The sequence below is a fragment of the Gopherus flavomarginatus genome, chromosome 9 (assembly GCF_025201925.1).
Source record: "Gopherus flavomarginatus isolate rGopFla2 chromosome 9, rGopFla2.mat.asm, whole genome shotgun sequence".
In the NCBI taxonomy this organism is placed as follows: Eukaryota; Metazoa; Chordata; order Testudines; family Testudinidae; genus Gopherus; species Gopherus flavomarginatus.
In genome coordinates, this window is record NC_066625.1 from 45,636,115 (window position 1) to 45,655,905 (window position 19,791).

Here is a 19,791-nt window from a genome sequence, read left to right on the forward strand (position 1 = left end):
AGCAAGGGTCCACAGAAAAACTAGTATCTCACGCAGCACTTGAGTACAGTTATTGAACAAGCAAAACAATTATTTAACGGATAGAGATTTAAACAAACAAATGTGAGTGAATGAAACCAACTGTTATCAACTAAACAAAGGCAGAAAATGATAGAAGAGAAAGGCCAGCACAAAAAACAGAGAGAGAAACAATAAGATACTAAAAGGACAATGGTTGGAACTCTCCATTTCTCTCAGTCTTTCTATTGATGGGTACTAGAGCTGTAGCAACAGTTGAGGAACCAGGGTAAATTAAATCAAATTAACTTTTCAAGATTACCCATCATTTCCTGTATGACTAACAAAAACAAGACAACTTTCAGTTTTCCAAAATAATTCAGATTATCACACAGTCTCTTACTCTTTAACCAATAACTTCACCCATAATTTCATTTTAATTGGTAACAACAACATATTCAAAGATCACAAATTGTTGTCATATGTTACTTTTCTTTTAATCCCCATTGCCAACAACTGAACCCTGGTTCTTATTGTGGTTTGTCCCAATGTAGAACCCAACCACTTCTGTGAGTTCATACATCTCAGGATCTTCTGCCATACGTGTTGGTAGAAAGGCTCTTCTATGTCAGAATCTTTGCATCATGGAAAAAAATACCTCTCTTTTCACACTTTCTAATCTTTCAAAGTAGGAGGAGGTAGAGAAGTAATGTAAATGCATAAAGCACAAGAGAAACCTCTCTGGTCTACACTAAAGACATTTATCGGGATAACTATATTGCTTAGGGGTGTGAAAAATCCACACAGCTGAGCAACGTAGTTCCACAGCCCTAAACCCCGGTATAGATAGTGCCATATGAGCGGGAGAACTTCTCCTGCCAACAAAGCCACAGCTGCTTGCGGGGGCTGGACTAATCAAGTCCGATGGGAGAAATCTCTCCCACTGGCTTAGAGCATCTGTAATAGCAGTGCTACAGCAGCGCAGCTACATTGGTGCAGCTGTGCCAACATCAGCTTAATTGTGTAGCCACAGCATCACACACAAAACCATAGTATCAGGACTCAACATGCGAGTATCCGGAAGTCTGAAATTGGAGGTTGACAAATTCGTTGCCTCATTGGTTACCATCATTTCTACAGCCTGAAAGTCCTTGTTACCCAGCCAGGCAGCCAGTTTGGGATCCACAGGGAGTGAATGTCCTATGAAGCACTCTCTCTTTGCATCCAGACAGTGAATGATGACTCTTCTCAATCTAACCCTGGCATACTTTGGAAGTGAAATCAGGGACACTGAAGTAGGAAGCGAAGTTGTACAAACAATTTTCCTTGGGTCACCATAGCTTCCTTTACTTGGGTGGAAACCAAGAACTGGGTGTGGACTCTTTCAACCTCAGCTCTTTCCAAATCCTTGGTCTTGAATAGGGGAAATTTACACATCTCTGAAGTAGAATCCTTTACAAAACCACTTAAAATCTCAGCGGTGTTAATGAGGAATGGCTTCCTGAAACATACCCAGTTTTTCTTTAATTCAGTGGCACAGGTCCAGGAAAGGGACTGGATACAGGCCTGGATCAGAATATTCGTTAGTTAGAAGAGTTGGAGATTCTATTAAAAATTGGGCATTTTTCTGAAGATATTACATTTTCAACACTGGTTTTATTTTATACACATCTTTAGAACCTGCAAAGGATAAATTCGACAAAAACTCCACTTCTATTTCCTCAACATCTGTGTCATGAACGGCTGCATTTCCCATAGCATAGGATTAGCTAGGAGTGATCTTCTGCAGGGCCTGGGTTACAAAAGCTTTGGGAACCAAACACATCAGCATTTTGCCTAGTTCAAAACCACTTACCATGGAATTCTCTTCCCAGATCTCGGAGACAATATTGCCTTAAACAACTGAAATACACTGTGATCATATGCACTTCCTTCAGTTAGCTGGGATTATGCTGTTGTTCACCATTTCTGAGTTGAGATTTTAAATCACTGCTGTTTCTTTGTTAGCTTGTCCAGTAAATTAGAGAGTTCACTCCTGTTGATAGAACTGCTCTCCAAATTTCTCCATGTCATCACTGAGGGATGGGGAAAAAGCAAAGCTGAAATCATAAATGAGGAGTTAGGAAAGGGTCATTGTCTTAAATTCTTCAATAAATCTGAGTTACATCGTATCAAACTGAACTAATATCCAATTGGGTGACCAAACACAGCCTTCAGGAAAGATAGAAACCCACATCACAGAGAAAGAATACATTACAAAGAAAGTGTCAAGTGAAATTCCGGAGCAGGTTACGTCTGATTATTCAGAACCGGGACAAGAGATTCTCCCACCACATTGTCCTCTGATCCATTCAAACCTGCTTCCCTCATCCCTGTCTCCATAGTCAGTTATGTTATTTACAAATTTTTTAGTATTCTAGCATCCCCATAATAAGGGAAAAACAGCCCTCTTGCCAGAAGTGGCTTTACAATAGATGGAACCTGGGATTTAAACTCTAAATGATCACACTCTATTTGGAATCCATTTGAATTCCCCTCCCAGGACTTTTGACACTCATCTCCAGTCACAGCGATTCTGATATAGGATTAAAGTAGTAAAAACATCATCTGCAAGCACAGACAACAGAGAATGCTTCATCACATGACACTTTGAGAAGTGGATGGATAGAATGTGATGAACATAAACTCTGCATGGCCCAGGCAAAAGGTAACAGTTCTGCAGTGAAGGAGAAGGAGGGAATCTTTGAGTCACCGCATCTCCTTCCAGTGTCACGGAAGCTGAAATGACACTTTTTTCCTGCCCCTGCTCCTCTTCATTTACATCTAATTTGAAAAATTCCCAATATTACTGCTCTTCAGCACAACCCAGAGCAACGTGAGAACAACTGGCAATGATACAGTCTGTATCACTGGTGACTAACAATAGCTTTGAAATAGGAAGAATGGTACAAATGTGACGTTCCCTGGTTCCTCATAGGAAGGGCACACTCAAATTACTTGTGGTACAATAGGAAGGACAAATAGGTCCATCTCAAAAGAGGGCGAACTGCAAAAGGCAAAAATGGGCCACTCATCTGAACAAGCTGAGGGATAATGGTGCTGCAAAGAGTTCAAAGAGATTTAAAAGTTACTATGTGAGAATCAGGAGAAGTATTAAAGAAAAGAAAGTCTTGATAGCACTAGAGATTGTTACAATGTTGATCTCCATGGCAGATTCTCTGATGGCTAACATGGGCTGAGAGCCAAGAGAAAGTTTTCCCACACTCACACCATTCATAGGGCCTCTCCCCTATGTGGATTCTCTGATGCTAAGAAAGGGCTGAACTCTTAATGAAGAATATTCCACTCTCACAGCATGTATACGACCTGTCCCCTCTGTGAATTCTTTTATGGGTAATAAAGTTGGAGCTGCGATTGAAGGTTTTTCCACACTAACGGCATTCATAGGGCCTCTCATCTGTGTGGATTCTCTGATGAACAGAAAGACCTGATCTGCGAGTGAAGGTTTTCCCACACTCACAGCATTTATACGGCCTTTCCCCTGTGTGAATTCTTTGATGGGTAATCAGGTTTGAGCTGCTATTGAAGGTTTTCCCACACTCACTGCATTCATAGGGTGTTTCACCTGTGTGGATCCTCTGATGTCTAGAAAGGGCTGATCTGTGAGTGAAGCTTTTCCTACACTCATGGCATTCATAGGGCCACTCATCTGTGCGTATTCTCTGATGCACAGAAAGAGTTGATCTGTGAGTGAAGGTTTTCCCACAATCACTGCATTCGTAGGGCCTGTCCCCTGTGTGGATTCTCCGATGTTTAGAAAGGTCTGAGCTGCGATTGAAGGTCTTCCCACACTCACGGCATTCGTAGGGCCTCTCCCCTGTGTGGATACTCAGATGAACAGAAAGGCTTAATCTGTGAATGAAGTTTTTCTCACACTTAGTGCATGTATTTTTTCTCTTTTGCCTAAGGATTTCCTGTTGTGTTGTGGTTTCCATGAGGACCTTCTGAATACCCCAGCAGGAAATACATTTAACCAATTTCTCCCCTGCCTGGTTTCCTTGCTCTCTTTCTCGTCTGTGCTGAATCTCAAAGGAGTTTCCCTCCTCATTACTCCTGGAGACATTCCTTTTCGAACTTTGTGATAATGCTCTGTGTTTATCCACTTGCTCAACATTTCCCTGCTCAGAATTCTGCTCCTCTTTCTCACATGTCATTGCATCACCTGCTGCGATAGAGACAGAAACCTCAAAACAGGGATGGAAAGGGAAAAACCAAACCAAAACAAGCGCTGAAGACAGGTCAAATAAAAATCAAGAACTGAACTCCCCCAAACTTTTCCCCTAAATAAGACAGAGGAGGGGGATGAATTCAGCCTTCACATCCCATCCAAATATGCAGGGGGGAAGGGAAGAAGCTAATGCCTGGTATCTGCTAGGATCTACAGGAAGCCATGAGCTATATTTACCCTGAGGATACGACCCCTGCTAGGAACAATAATGAACTGAGAGACCTCCCAAGGACTTTGCTGGGTATACCAGATGTTTCCTTCAGGCACTTACAGATTCTGACTTGGTTTACTGTTTTCTCACCTGTGAGGGGAGCTCTCAGGTTCTCTCTTTCCTCAGAGCCCTGGAGGTCTGGGACTCATGGCTCTTCCCCTTGTTCCAGCTGGGAGATCACATCAGGCTGGGTAACAGGAAATCTTGCAGAGATGAAAGAAAACAAAGGAGTTCAGTTGATTTCATAAGACTTTGTCATAAAAAACATTCTGTTTATTTAACTTCAGTGCTTAGTGTGACCTGGTGGGCCAGAGGCAGTTCTCACTGAAAATGGCAAGATCAGGGCAGGCTGAAAAACAGATCACTCACACAGGTTATCGAGAAGCTGAAAAAAGAAATCACACAGCCTCCTTTATTGCATCCCAGTTCTCTGACTCCCAGTCAGCACCTAGATCCAGCACAGTGAGAGGTTATTTAAAAACTGCTCACATAAACAAAATGATCTTCTGACCCCAAAGGTCAGCCACGTTACCAGGTCAGTATAGGTTTGGATCTTACCCAAAATACCACACTGCCAGCTAATCCTTTAGCATCTAAACTAAAGGTTTAAACGAAATAAGATAGAATGAAATTAAATGGGAAAGCAGTCAGATACATTCCAAAATGGATAGATCAGGTTCTTAGCAGTATTAGTGAGTTGCCGGTGTGAAAGTCTGTCGGGAACACATCCACAGCTTGGATGGCTCATTCAGTCCTTTGTTCCAAGGTTCAGTTTGTAGAGAAGTTGCTCCAGAGGCAGGAAGGAGGATTGATGGCAAGACGGAGATGATGCAGCTGCCCTTTATATTCCTTTTGCTATGTGGCTTGTTCTTCCTGTGTTCCAAACACAAGATTCACAGTATATGGCATGGAAAAGCCTTGGAGTTCTCATTACACAGGCTTACCCGGGAATGTCTTGCTGACTCAATAGGTGTATCCCCTTGGTCCTTTCCATGGGCTCATTGGACAGCTGATGACCCTCAATGAGCCATTAAACAGGCTAGGCAGTGTTGATGCCAATATGTCTGGAGGTGTCACCCAGAAACACTGCCCAAGTCTGGAAATACAGATATACCCTACATATCTATAACTCACAAGACAAAAGTGATCGAAACATAGAAACAAAATGATCATACTTGGAAAATCATAACATTTTCCCTGACACCTTCCATGGCATATCTAGCACGATTTATTGCAATTTTATCAGATTTTATTATTTTATTATTAATATGAAAGTGTCTCAGAATTCCATACAGTGTCACACTTGGTAAACCAGTGAATTTCCAGGACCAGTTCCCCAGGTCCATGAAGATGCCGAACACTATGCTTAGAGGGATTGAAATACCCACAAAGCTGCTGGGAACACACACACAGACACTGTGTCAGTCTGCACCCCTGTGTTCACTCTTCTAGAAAATTATGATCAATTTTGTACCCAGCATGGCTTGTGAGGTATCATTTGAAAACCTATAGCCTACGGAATATTATCCTCCTGTTAAAATGTGTAGTAACACTGTATGTAAAGTTATGAGATTCTACAGTATGATATTACTGAAAAAGTTACAGTTCTGGGGAACACCCACAGACCAGTTCCTCAGAGACAGCAAGGCAAACAGCTGGTCAAAAAGCCATTCTCCTGCATGGGGAAGGTGTGAAGAAGACATTTACATTCCATCACAGGGACCTCTTGAAGCTGTTGTGGAAAATGACCACACGACTGATTTTGAATCAGCTCAGCCTGAGGCTCTTTTCTTGGTTACAAGCATGCAGGGGCGGACAGCTGTTGGAATACTGTCCCCATGAGCTAAAAATCACACAAGCCTTTTAAAGCTTAAAACCACAAACACATAGGTTGCACATTAATTACCTTATTTGGAATATATTGCAAAATATGATGCAGGTCAAAAATAAGCTGAACAATCGGTTTTCCTTATTCGGCCTATCCTCTTTTTGTTATTCTTAGTCTAGTTTGTAGTTTGACTTTTCTAACACTTCCATTGTGGTTATGTTTCACAATCTCGGTTATTGCAAATCAGTGTGTTTGGGGACTTTCCACTTCACCTACTTAGGCCCCTTCAGCACACTAAGCCATTGTTCCCCAATTTTGGGGACTTTCCATTCCACTTTGCCTTTCTCTGCCCTTTACACAGAGAAACAAGCTCAGCTAATACTTTAGGCCTACTAGCTTGACCAAAGCTCCAAAATTCTTTCTGTAGACTTTCCCGCACAATTCTCACATCTCCAACAGACAGCCTGTCACCGTGACTGAGCTGAGAACTGAAGTGGCTTCTAGTATAAAGGACTGAATTCTAAAAAGAGGTGAGGAAAATGCTTGAGACTCTCTCTCTCTGCCCTTTCCCTCTGCTCATGACAACTTCTGAAGAACTGAATGTGGGTGGCAGGGGTGGGTTAGGCCGAGTCCTGGCTGAAAGGAAAACCAGCCTGTCTTAGCACAGATTGAGAGAAACATTTGCCTTGAATCCGTTTCAGCTTGTTAACTTAGACATTAGTTTGTGTTTTAACTTGCATTTCTTTTGTAAACAATTCTGAGCTTTATGCCTCATTATCTGTATCTTAAAATATGTTTTTTGATAGTTAACAATCTTGTTTTATTCTTTATCTAACCAGTGTGTTTGTGTTAAAGTGTGTTGGAAACTCCATTTGGGATAACAAGGCTGGCGCATGTCATTTTCCACTGATTAAATGACAGACTTCATATGAGCTTGCGTTGTTCAGGAGTATGCTGGACAGGGAAAGATGCACATTTCTGGGAAAAGTCGGGGAGCAGAGAATTTTCTGGGGTTCTCCTGTGAGATACTGTGATTTGTGAGTCACTGACTAGCAGCACTCAAAACTGTGTAGCTGGGAGTGAGTTACATGCTGGAGGCTGTGTGTGAACTGCCCAGGAGTGGCTGCTCTCACAGTAGAGCAGTGGAAAACGCACCCCAGCTTGAGAAATGAGGGGACACAGCTGTTCAACAGTCCAGGTTGCACTGTGGTTAATATCACAGACACTCAATTTTAAAGAGTCTCCTAAACACAGAGAAAGTAAATCTATGTCCCAGAAATCAAAGACTCCAGAGAGAGGGCAAGTCTCCCTGGCACTGCTTCTTGTTGATAGAGAGGTCCACAGACAGAGACAATGAGAGAGTCTGGGGAAGCTGGGAACAGTAACCATGGGCTGGTGGGGTTCGGTGGAGAAAGGGAACAGGAAGGGCAGGGATATCATTGAATTCAGGATCTCAGCAGTACTAGATGTCAGGATAACACATACTGCAGCCCATTGGAAAACATAATCCCAACTATATATACAGAATGATGGGGTCTACATTAGCTGTTTCCACTCAAGAGAGAGATCTTGGAGCCACTGTGGATAGTTCTCTGCAAACATCCACTCAATCTGCAGCAGCAGTGAAAAAAGTGAACAGAATGTTGGGAATCATTAAAAAAGGGATAGATAGTAAGACAGAAAATCTCCTATTGCCTCTATATAAATCCATGGTGAGCCCACATCTCGAATACTCCATGCAGATATGGTCGTCCCATCTCAAAGAAGTTCACTTGAGCAAACAGGAGCTATTTCACACTGTGCGATATGGCTCCTGTGCTCTGTTCCCAAAATGTTCTGCAGCAGGGGAGGGCCTGTGGCAGTGTGTGTATCACTGGCATACTGGGGTGATGCTGAAACAGGGCAGAGTAGAGGTGGCATTGTGGGGTTCGCATGAACCTTATCTCTTCATTTCCTATTTCAAGAACCAAGGGGATGGGAATCCTTACTCAATGAGGTCACATTCTCATAGTTCTCCTGCATGACATTCCTGTAGAGGGCTCTCTGAGTGGGGTCCAGCATAGCCCACTCTTCCCTGGTGAAATACACAGCCACCTCCTCGAAGGTCACTGTCCCCTGAAAGAGCAAGAGTCCAACACTCAGTACGTGATGTCCCACTCTCAGCCCCACTCTTTTTGGGGGAGGGGAGCCAATCAAATGCAAGCTCTGGGTGGATCATAGTTAACAGAGTCCCACTCCCACCCTGCAAAGAGCATCCTGGAAACACCATGTTAAGGGGACCAAGAGAGAGCCCCTTGTCTCTCTCAGCAGATCCATCACCCCCCTACTAGCCACCGACAGATATAGGAGATGGAGGCCTGAGCAGGGTCCATGGAGAGATCCCTGGTAGGAAGCCCAATAACCTCATCGTGAGGAGCTGGATATGAAGGGAGAGGCAGCTCCCCTAAACCTCACTGATGGCTGCCCCCTTCATATCTCACAGCAGCCGCTGGTTAGTCAGGTCGGGGTCCAGCACTGGGAGACTGGTCAGTTTGACTAGCTCTATGAAGGTGGGTTATTCTCAGTTTCACAAATTAGAGTATTTCCACCACCTAATCTCATGGGCCTGTTCCTAGAATCTAGGCCACTTAATAAACAACTCCCAGCAGGTTTATCTCAAGCTGTCCTCCTTCCTTCCCCACCCTGTGCATTTCCTTCCCCGCTCCAACCTCCAAACCAGACTGTGCAAATCTTCCCATCTCTGGTGTATTTGCTGTCCCTCTCCTGCCCTGCAGGAACCCACCAGCAACCTCCCGATAATCCCTACGTTAACAGGCTCCCCTGCACCCATTTCTCTTCCCTCTCCCATGGGAGGATGGGATGAGCTGGAGCAAAAAAAGGACGTCATTCTACAACCTGTCTGGGTGAGAAGGGCAGTTGTGGGTGTTTCAGAACAGGCTTTAGTTAATTTCACCAGATGATTCTCCCAGGCCCTTTCCCTGCAGACAGACACCCTAGATTCTGCCATGCTGAGAAAGAGATCAAGCATGTTATTACACTGTAGACCTGGCCCCTGCTGCCAGGCTAAGCCCACAGAGACATTTTTAACCTCCCTTCTCCCTCCCCTCACTTCATAACAAAGTGTCTGAATACAAGGCTAGAAAAGAGCAGAACCAAAGGAGTCACTGTGGGGCACTGACCCTCGGACACTGACCCCACGGCAGCCACACCCCAGCAGGGGAATATGGAGTCAGGAACTGGCTTTTCCTGTCTCTGATCCTTGTTTTGTTCACTGGAGAGTGGTTCTGCCCAGGGATGCAGCAATACATGTGTCTGGGTGTACTAGAGAGCTGGAAATCTCTCCCCCCACTCATTTCTCCCACTGCCCCTTTCAGTCTCTCCTTCCCCTGTCCTCTCTCCCTGCCCCTCTGGCTGGGAAAGTCCCATTCCTGGGGGCTTTGCTTTCCTATGGCTGGATTTTCTCCTGGCAATTGCTAATGGGAGGAGAAACGAGGAAGGGCTGTTTGTGCAGAGTCACTTTCTTGCCAGACCCCAGCACTTTCCCTGAGGTCTTTCAGTTACCTGGAGTCTGTGGTAGAATTGGTATTAACAGGGCCCAGGTCTCCCACAAGGGGCTAGTACGAGCTGGAGAAAGTCATCACCTAGGCTGGGTAGAAAAGAAGCTTTAACTAAAGTCACTTCCCAGCACAGAACCCCACTGGGGGAGCAGCAACTGCCAAGCCTGCTCTCCCAGATCACAATGGAGGCTACAGCATCTGACCCAGGAAGCTGAATCCCAATATCCTGAGCAGAGAGGGACAGAGCGTTTGAGCAGCTTCCCTCTTTTAGCTCTCTGGGGAAAGCAGCTATTGAGAACCCCTCCTCACAGGGAGAATTGCTGATCCCATTCGTCCCACTGTCCTTCTTGAGTCACTCCTTGTCTTTCCATGCAGTGACCCTGGATTAACATTGGTCTCAATGTTCAGAGTAGCAGCCGTGTTAGTCTGTATCCGCAAAAAAACAGGAATACTTGTGGCACCTTACAGACTAACAAATTTATTTCAGCATGAGCTTTCGTGAGCTAAAGCTCACTGCTTCGGATGCATAAAATTGGTCTCAATGAAACCAGAGTTCAGAAAGAATGAGTCTAGAATGCTGTGGAAGAGACCTTTGTGTGGCAATGCTGACCCCCTTCCCACCTATCTCACCCCCAGATTTAGGATAAGAGCTGGGGGGGAAGGGAATGAATATTCCCAATGGAACTGGAAGCTCCTGCAGTTTTCAAGAGAGGAGAAAAGAAAAATCAGTGATTTCACCTCACAGTGTTTGACAATTGATTAGAAAGTTATCACAGTAACTGGGCCTGGCCGGGGACTGCCTGGCAGTGCTTGGAGCCAGGATTCTGGCACAAACTGATCAGGGAGAATGATCAGGGTTAGTAATGGCCCCCAGACACCCTCCAGTAACCAGAGCCTAGACCCCCCAGTCAGGGTCCCCAGACACCCCCACAAACCAAGCCAGGGGCCCACGAGATATTCCCTGGCACCCAGTCCACAGAGTCCCTGGCCAGGGATCCCAGATACCCCTCAAAACCCCACCAGCCACAATGAGAGCTGGACACCGGCGAAATGAGAGAGAAAATGGGGTACAATGGGGGGAGGGGAACAGGGAACTTCTCAGGGGTTTGAGGGAATGGGGGGTCACCCTGGGTGTTGCTCGTTGCTCTCTAGGGAGAAAGGGGGCAGGACATAAGGAAACCATCTGTGCTCCTGAGTAGAAGTGAGGGCAGAGAGAGGGCAGCGGCAACAGCAAAAGTTACTGCGCATGCTCAATTCATGTGTGCATGCTCAGTGCAGCCAAAGTGGGGAATCTGGAGCAGTAACTGATTCTGTCATGACACTGGCATCTCGCAGCACCAGGATCTGCTCCCGGGGGGGGGCAGCGCCCGCGGGGGGCTCGGAACTGCTGTCCCCGCAGGAGCCCAGCGCCCCCCGGGCCCGGCCAGGCTCTGCCCTGGGGCCCCGCAGGGGGTGGCGGGGGGAGGGGCCCGGTCCCACTGGGGTCCCTGCGTGGGGCCGGGCAGGGGCTGGGGGGGTGAGACCGGGCTGGGGGGCTAGGAAAGGGGCGGGTGGGAAATGTCTGTGCAGCACGGACATGGCCGGGGGTGAGAAGAGCAGGTGACCTCTGAGGAGTAAGGAGAGAAAGAGGGGGCTGAGATCCCCTAGGATTTACCGCTGCCCCCTCCTTTGGGGACCCCCTCCTCTCCCGTCCTGCCCCCTTTCTCCCTAGAGAGCAATGAGCAACACCCAGGGTGACCCCCCCTTCCCCCAAACCCCTGAGAAGTTCCCTGTTTCCCTCCCCCCATTTTGCCCCATTTTCTCTCCATTTCACCAGTGTCCAGCTCTCATTGTGGCTGGTGGGGGTTGAGGGGTATCTGGGATCCCTGGCCAGGGACTCTGTGGACTGGGTGCCAGGGAATATCTGGTGGGCTCCTGGCTGCGCTTGTGGGGGTGTCTGGGGACCCTGGCTGGGGGGTCTGGGCTCCCGGTACTGGGGGGTGTTGAGGTGCTGCTACTAACCATGATCCTTCTGCCTGATCAGTTTGTGCCAGAATCCTGGCTCCAAGCACTGCCAGGCAGTCCACGGCCAGGCCCAGTTACTGTAAGAACTTTCTATCCACTTGTCAAAGACTGTGAGGTGAAATCACTGATTTTTCTTTTCTCCTCTCTTCAAAACTGCAGGAACTTCCAGTTCAATTCGAAATATTCATTCCCTCCCCCCAGCCCTTATTCTAGATCTGCGGGTGAGATAGGTGGGAAGGGGGTTAGCACTGCCACACAATGGTCTCTTCCACAGCATTCTAGACTCATTTCTGAAGTCTGGTTTCATTGAGACCATTGTTAATCCAGAGTCACTGCATGGAAAGACAAGGAGTGACTCCAGATGGACAGTGGGGCAAATGAGATCAGCAATTCTCCCGGTGAGGAGAGGCTCTCATTAGCTGCTCTCCCCAAAGAGCTAAAGGAGGGAAGCTGCTCAGATGCTCTGTCCTTCTCTGCTCAGGATATTGGGATTCAGCTTCCTGGGTCAGACGCTGCAGCCTCCATTGTGATCTGGGAGACCAGGCTTGGCAGCTGCTGCTCCCCCAGCGGGATTCTGTGATGGGAAGTGACTTCAATTAAAGCTGCTTTTCTGCCCAGCCAAGGTGATTACATTCTCCAGCTTGTGGTAGCCCCTTGTGGGAGACCTGGGCCCTGTTAATACCAATTCTACCACAGACTCCAGGTAACTGAAAGACCTCAGGGAAAGTGCTGGGGATTGGCAAGAAAGTGACTCTGTACAAACAACCCTTACTCGTTTCTCCTCCCATTAGCAATTGCCAGGAGAAAATCCAGCCATGGGAGAGCAAAGCACCCAGGAATGGGACTTTCCCAGCCAGAGGGGCAGGGAAAGAGGACAGGGTAAGGGGAGACTGAAAGGGGCAGTGGGAGAAATGAGGAGGGGGAGAGATTTCCAGCTCTCTTGTCCACCCAGACACATGTATTGCTGCATCCCTGCGCAGAACCACTTTCCGGTGAACAAAACAAGGATCAGAGAGAGGAAAAGCCAGTTCCTGACTCCATATTCCCCTGCTGGGGTGTGACTGCTGTGGGATGAGTGTCCGAGGGAATCCCCCACAGTGACTCCTTTGGTTTTGCTCTTTTCTAGCCTTGTGTTCAGAGACTTTTTTATGAGGTGAGGGGAGGGAGAAGGGAGGTTAAAAATGTCTCTGTGGGCTTAGCCTGGCAGCAGGGGCCAGGTCTACAGTGTAATAACATGCTTGATCTCTTTCCCAGGATGGCAGAATCTAGAGTGTCTGTCTGCAGGGAAAGGGCCTGGGAGAATCATCTGGTGAAATTAACTAAAGCCTGTTCTGAAACCCCCACAACTGCCCTTCTGCCCCAGACAGGCTGGAGAATGACATCCATGTTTCACTCCAGCTCATCCCATCCTACCATGGGAGAGGGAAGAGAAATGGGTGCAGAGGAGCCTGTTAAGTTAGAGATTACCGGGAGGTTGCTGGTGAGTTCCGGCAGGGCGGGAGAGGGACAGCATATACACCAGAGATGGGAAGATTTGCACAGTCTGGTTTGGAGGGGTGGAGCGGGGCAGGAAATGCACAGGGTGGGGAAGGGAGGAGGACAGCTTGAGATAAACCTGCTGGGAGTTGTTTATTAAGTGGCCTAGATTCTAGGAACGGACCTATGAGATTAGGTGGTGGAAATACCCTAATCTGTGAAACCAAGAATAACCCACCTACCTAGAGCTAGTCAAACTGACCAGACTCCCAGTGCTGGAGCCCGACCTGACTAAGCACCGGCTGCTGTGAGATATGAAGGGTGCACCCACCAGTGAGGTTTAGGGGAGGTGCCCCGTCCTTCATATCCAGCTCCTCACGATGAAGAGGTTATTGGGCTTCCTACCAGGGAGCTCTCCATGGACCCTGCTAGGGGCTCCATCTCCTGTATCGTTCTGTGGCTAGTAGGTGTGTGATGGATCTGCTGGGAGAGAAAAGGGGCTCTCTCTTGGTCCCCTTAACATGGTCTTTCCAGGATGCTCTTTGCTGGGTACAGGTGGGACTCTGTTGACTCTGATTGGCTCCTCTCTCCCACGGATAATGGGCCTGAGAGTGGGAAATCAGGTCCAGAGTGTTGGACTCTTGCTCTTTCAGAGGCTGGTGATATTCGAGAAGGTGGCTGTGTATTTCACCAGAGAAGAGTGGGCTCTGCTGGACCCCACTCAGAGAGCCCTCTACAGGAATGTCATGCAGGAGAACTATGAGAATGTGACCTCGTTGGGTAAGGATTCCCGTCCCCTTGATTCTTGGAATAGGAAATGAAGAGATAAGGTTCATGCCAACCCCACAATGCCACCTCTACTCTGCTCTGTTTCAGCATCACCCCAGTATGCCAGTGACACACACACTGCCACAGGCCCTCCCCTGCTGCAGAACATTTTGGGAACAGATCACAGGAGCCGTATCGCACAGTGTGAAATAGCTCCTGTTTGCTCAAATGAACTTCTTTGAGATGGGACGACCATATCTGCATGGAGTATTCGAGATGTGGGCTTACCATGGATTTATATAGAGGCAATAGGAGATTTTCTGTCTTACTATCTATCCCTTTTTTAATGATTCCCAACATTCTGTTCACTTCTTTCACTGCTGCTGCAGATTGAGTGGATGTTTGCAGGGAACTATCCACAGTGACTCCAAGATCTCTCTCTTGAGTGGAAACAGCTAATGTAGACCCCATCATTCTGTATATATAGTTGGGATTATATTTTCCAATGGGCTGCAGTATGTGTTATCCTGACATCTAGTACTGCTGAGATCCTGAATTCAGGGGTATCCCTGCCCTTCCTGTTCCCTTTCTCCACCGAATCCCACCAGCCCATGGTTAGGGTTCCCAGCTTCCCCAAGACTCTCTTTGTCTCTGTCTTTGGACCTCTCTATCAGCAAGAAGCAGTGCCAGGGAGACTTGCCCTCTCTCTGGAGACTTTGATTTCTGGGACATAGATTTACTTTCTCTGTGTTTAGGAGACTCTTTGAAATTGAGTGTCTGTGATATTAACCACAGTGCAACCTGGACCGTTTAACAGCTGTGTCCCCTCATTTCTCAAGCTGGGGTGCCTTTTCCACTGCTCTCTGTGAGATCAGCCACTCCTGGGCAGTTCACACACAGTCTCCAGCATGTAACTCACTCCCAGCTATAGTTTTGAGTGCTGCTAGTCAGTGACGTACAAATTACAGTACCTCACAGGAGAACCCCAGAAAATTCTCTGCTCCCTGACTTTCCCCAGAAATGTGCATCTTTCCCTGTCCAGCACACTCCTGAACAACGCAAGCTCATATGAAGTCTGTCATTTAATCAGTGGAAAATGACATGCGCCAGCCTTGTTATCCCAAATGGAGTTTCCAACACACTTTAACACAAACACACTGGTTAGATAAAGAATAAAACAAGATTGTTAACTATCAAAAAACATGTTTTAAGATACAGATAATGAGGCATAAAGCTCAGAATTGTTTACAAAAGAAATGCAAGTTAAAACACAAACTAATGTCTAAGTTAACAAGCTGAAACGGATTCAAGGCAAATGTTTCTCTCAATCTGTGCTAAGACAGGCTGGTTTTCCTTTCAGCCAGGACTCGGCCTAACCCACCCCTGCCACCCACATTCAGTTCTTCAGAAGTTGTCATGAGCAGAGGGAAAGGGCAGAGAGAGAGAGTCTCATGCATTTTCCTCACCTCTTTTTAGAATTCTGTTCTTTGTACTAGAAACCACTTCAGTTCTCAGTTCAGTCACTGTGACAGGCCGTATGTTGGAGATATGAATATTGTGCGGTAAAGTCTACAGAAAGAATTTTGGAGCTTTGGTCAAGCTAATAGGCCTAAAGTATTAGCTGAGCTTGTTTCTCTGTGTAAAGGGCAGAGAAAGGCAAAGTGGAATGGAAAGTCCCCAAAATTGGGGAACAATGGCTTTGTGTGCCGAGGGGGCCTAAGTAGGTGAAGTGGAAAGTCCCCAAACACACTGATTTGCAATAACCGAGATTGTGAAACATAACCACAATGGAAGTGTTAGAAAAGTCAAACCACAAACTAGACTAGGAATAACAATAAGAGAGGCCGGATATGGAAAACCGATTGTTCAGCTTGCTTTTGACCTGCATCATATTTTGCAATATATTCCAAATAAGGTAATTAATGTGCAACCTATGTGTCATTGTTTGTGGTTTTAAGCTTTAAAAGCCTTGTGTGATTTTTAGCTCAGGGGGAGAGTATTCCAATAGCTGTCGCCCCCTGCTTGCTTGTAACCATGAAAAGAGCCTCAGTCTGAGCTGATTCAAAATCAATCCTGTGGTCATTTTACACAACAGCTTCAAGTGGTCCCTGTGATGGAATGTAAATGTCTTCTTCACACCTTCCCCCTGCAGGAGAATGGCAGTTTGTCCAGCTGTTTGCCTTGCTGTCTCTGAGGAACTGGTCTGTACGTGTTCCCCAGAACAGTAACTTTTTCAGTAATATCATACTGTAAAATCTCATAACTTTACATACAGTGTTACTGCACATTTTAACAGGAGGATAATTTTCAGTAGGTTATGAGTTTTCAAATGATACCTCACAAGCCATACTGTGTACAAAATTGATTATAATTTTCTAGAAGAGTGAACACAGGGGTACAGACTGACACAGTGTCTGTGTGTGTGTTCCCAGCAGATATGTCGGTATTTCAATCCCTCTAAGCATAGTGTTCGGCATCTTCATGGACCTGGGGAACTGGTCCTGGAAATTCACTGGTTTACAAATGTGACACTGTATGGAATTCTGAGACACTTTGGTATTAATAATAAAATCTGATAAAATTGCAATGAATCGGGCTAGATATGCCATGGAAGGTGTCAGGGAAAATGTTATGATTTTCCAAGTATGATCATTTTGTTTCTATGTTTCGATCACTTTTGTCTTGTGAGTTATAGATATGTAGGGTGTATCTGTATTTCCAGTCTTGGGCAGTGTTTCTGGGTGACACCTCCAGACATATTGGCATCAACACTGCCTAGCCTGTTTGATGGCCCATTGAGAGTCATCAGCTGTACAATGAGCCCATGGAAAGGACCAAGGAGATACACCTATTGAGTCAGCAAGACTTTCCCGGGTAAGCCTGTGTAATGGAAACTCCAAGGCTTTTCCATGCCATGTGCTGTGAATCTTGTGTTTGGGACACAGGAAGAACAAGCCACATAGCAAAAGGAATATAAAGCGCAGCTGCATCATCTCTGTTTTTGTCGTCAATCCTCCTTCCTGCTTCTGGAGCAACTTCTCTACAAACTGAATCTTGGAATAAAGGACTGAATGAGCCATCCAAGCTGTGGATGTGTTCCCGACAGACTTTCACACCGGCAACTCACCAATACTGCTAAGAACCTAATCTATCCATTTTGCAATGTATCTGACTGCTTTCCCATTTAACTTCATTCCATCTTATTTCGTTTAAACCTTTAGTTTAGATGCTAAAGGATTGGCTGGCAGTATGGTATTTTGGGTAAGATCTAAACCTATACGGACTTGGTAACGTGGCTGACCTTTGGGGTCAGAAGATCATTTTGTTTATGTGAGCAGTTTTTAAATAACCTCTCACTGTGCTGGAGCAAGATGCTGACTGGGAGTCAGAGAACTGGGATGCAATAAAGGAGGCTGTGTGATTTCTTTTTTCAGCTTCTCGATAACCCGTGTGGGTGATCTCTTTTTCAGCCTGACCCGATCCTGGCATTTTCAGTGAGAACAGCCTCTGGCCCACCAGGTCACACTAAGCACTGAAGTTAAATAAACAGAATGTTTTTTATGACAAAGTCTTATGAAATCAACTGAACTCCTTTGTTTTCTTTCATCTCAGCAAGATTTCCTGTTACCAAGCCTGATGTGATCTCCCAGCTGGAACAAGGGGAAGAGCCATGGGTCCCAGACCTCCAGGGCTCTGAGGAAAGAGAGATCCTGAGAGCTCCCTGCACAGGTGAGAAAACATTAAACCAAGTCAGAATCTGTAAGTGCCTGAAGGAAACATCTGGTATGCCCAGCAAAGCTCTTGGGAGGTCTCTCAGTTCATTATTGTTCCTAGCAGGGGTCGTATCCTCCGGGTAAAGATAGCTTATGGCTTCCTGTAGATCCTAGCAGACACCAGGCATTAGCTTCTTCCCTTCCTCCTGCGTATTTGGATGGGATGTGAAGGCTGAATTCATCCCCCTCCTCTGTCTTATTTAGGGGAAAAGTTTGGGGGAGTTCAGTTCTTGATTTTTATTTGACCTGTCTTCAGCACTTGTTTTGGTTTGGTCTTCCCCTTTCCATCCCTGTTTTGAGGTTTCTGTCTCTATCGTAGCAGGTGATGCAATGACATGTGAGAAAGAGGAGCAGAATTCTGAGCAGGGAAATGTTGACCAAGCGGATAAACACAGAGCATTATCGCAAATATCGAAAAGGAATGTGTCCAGGAGTAATGAGCAGGGAAACTCCTTTAAGATTCAGCACAGACGAGAAAGAGAGCAAGGAAACCAGGCAGGGGAGAAATTGGGTAAATGTATTTCCTGTCAGGGAATTCAGAAGGTCCTCATGGAAACCACAACACAACAGGATATCCTTAGGCAAAAGAGAAAAAATACATGCACTAAGTGTGAGAAAAACTTCATTCACAGATCAAGCCTTTCTGTTCATCTGAGTATCCACACAGGGGAGAGGCCCTACGAATGCCGTGAGTGTGGGAAGACCTTCAATCGCAGCTCAGACCTTTCTAAACATCGGAGAATCCATACAGGGGACAGGATCTACGAATGCAATGATTGTGGGAAAACCTTCACTCACAGATCAACTCTTTCTGTGCATTAGAGAAACCACACAGATGAGAGGCCCTATGAATGCCATGAGTGTAGGAAAAGCTTCACTCACAGATCAGTCCTTTCTAGACATCAGAGGATCCACACAGGTGAAACACCCTATGAATGCAGTGAGTGTGGGAAAACCTTCCATAACAGCTCAAACCTGATTACCCATCAAAGAATTCACACAGGGAAGAGGCCATATAAATGTTGTGAGTGTGGGAAAACTTTCACTCGCAGATCAGGTCTTTCTGTTCATCAGAGAATCCACACAGATGAGAGGCCCTATGAATGCTGTGAGTGTGGGAAAAGGTTTATTACCAGCTCAGCCCTTCCTAGACATCAGAGGATCCACACAGGGGACAGGCCCTATGTATGCAGTGAGTGTGGAAAAACCTTCAATCACAGCTCAAACCTAATTACCCGTCAAAGAATTCACATAGGGGAGAGGCCCTATAAATGCTGTGAGTGTGGAAAATGCTTCACTCACAGATAAGCCCTTTCTGAGCATCAGAGAATCCACACAGGGGAGAGGCCCTATGAATGCCGTGAGTGTGGGAAAAGCTTCACAGACGGATCAACCCTTTCTAGACATCAGAGGATCCACACAGGTGAAACACCCTATGAATGCAGTGAGTGTGGGAAAACCTTCTCTTGGCTCTCAGCTCATGTTAGCCATCAGAGAATCTGCCATGGAGATCAACATTGTAACAATCTCTAGGGCTATCAAGACTTTCTTTTCTTTAATACTTTTCCTGATTCCCACATAGTAACTTTTAAAGCTCTTTGAACTGTTTTGAGCACCGTTATCCCTCAGCTTGTCCTGATGAGTGGTCCATTTTTGCCTTTTGCAGTTCGCCCTCTTTTGAGATGGACCTATTTGTCCTTTCTATTGTCCCACAAGTAATTTGAGTGTGCCCTTCCTATGAGGAACCAGGGAACGTCACATTTGTAGCATTCCTCCTATTGCAAAGTTATTGTTAGTCACCAGTGATACCGATTGTATCAATGCCAGTTGTTCTTACGTTGCTCTGGGTTGTGCTGAAGAGCAATTGTATTGGGAATTTTTCAAATTAG

The 19,791-nt window shown here is 46.1% G+C and overlaps 1 protein-coding gene and 1 pseudogene across 2 annotated transcripts in view; one reads left to right on the plus strand and one right to left on the minus strand.

The window, feature by feature from the left end:
* Window positions 1-19,791, minus strand: part of LOC127058385 (zinc finger protein 30-like) — a 338,295-nt gene that overhangs the window by 76,946 nt on the left and 241,558 nt on the right. The window lies entirely within an intron of this gene.
* On the plus strand, window positions 15,678-19,411 carry LOC127057517 (zinc finger protein 79-like; annotated as a pseudogene).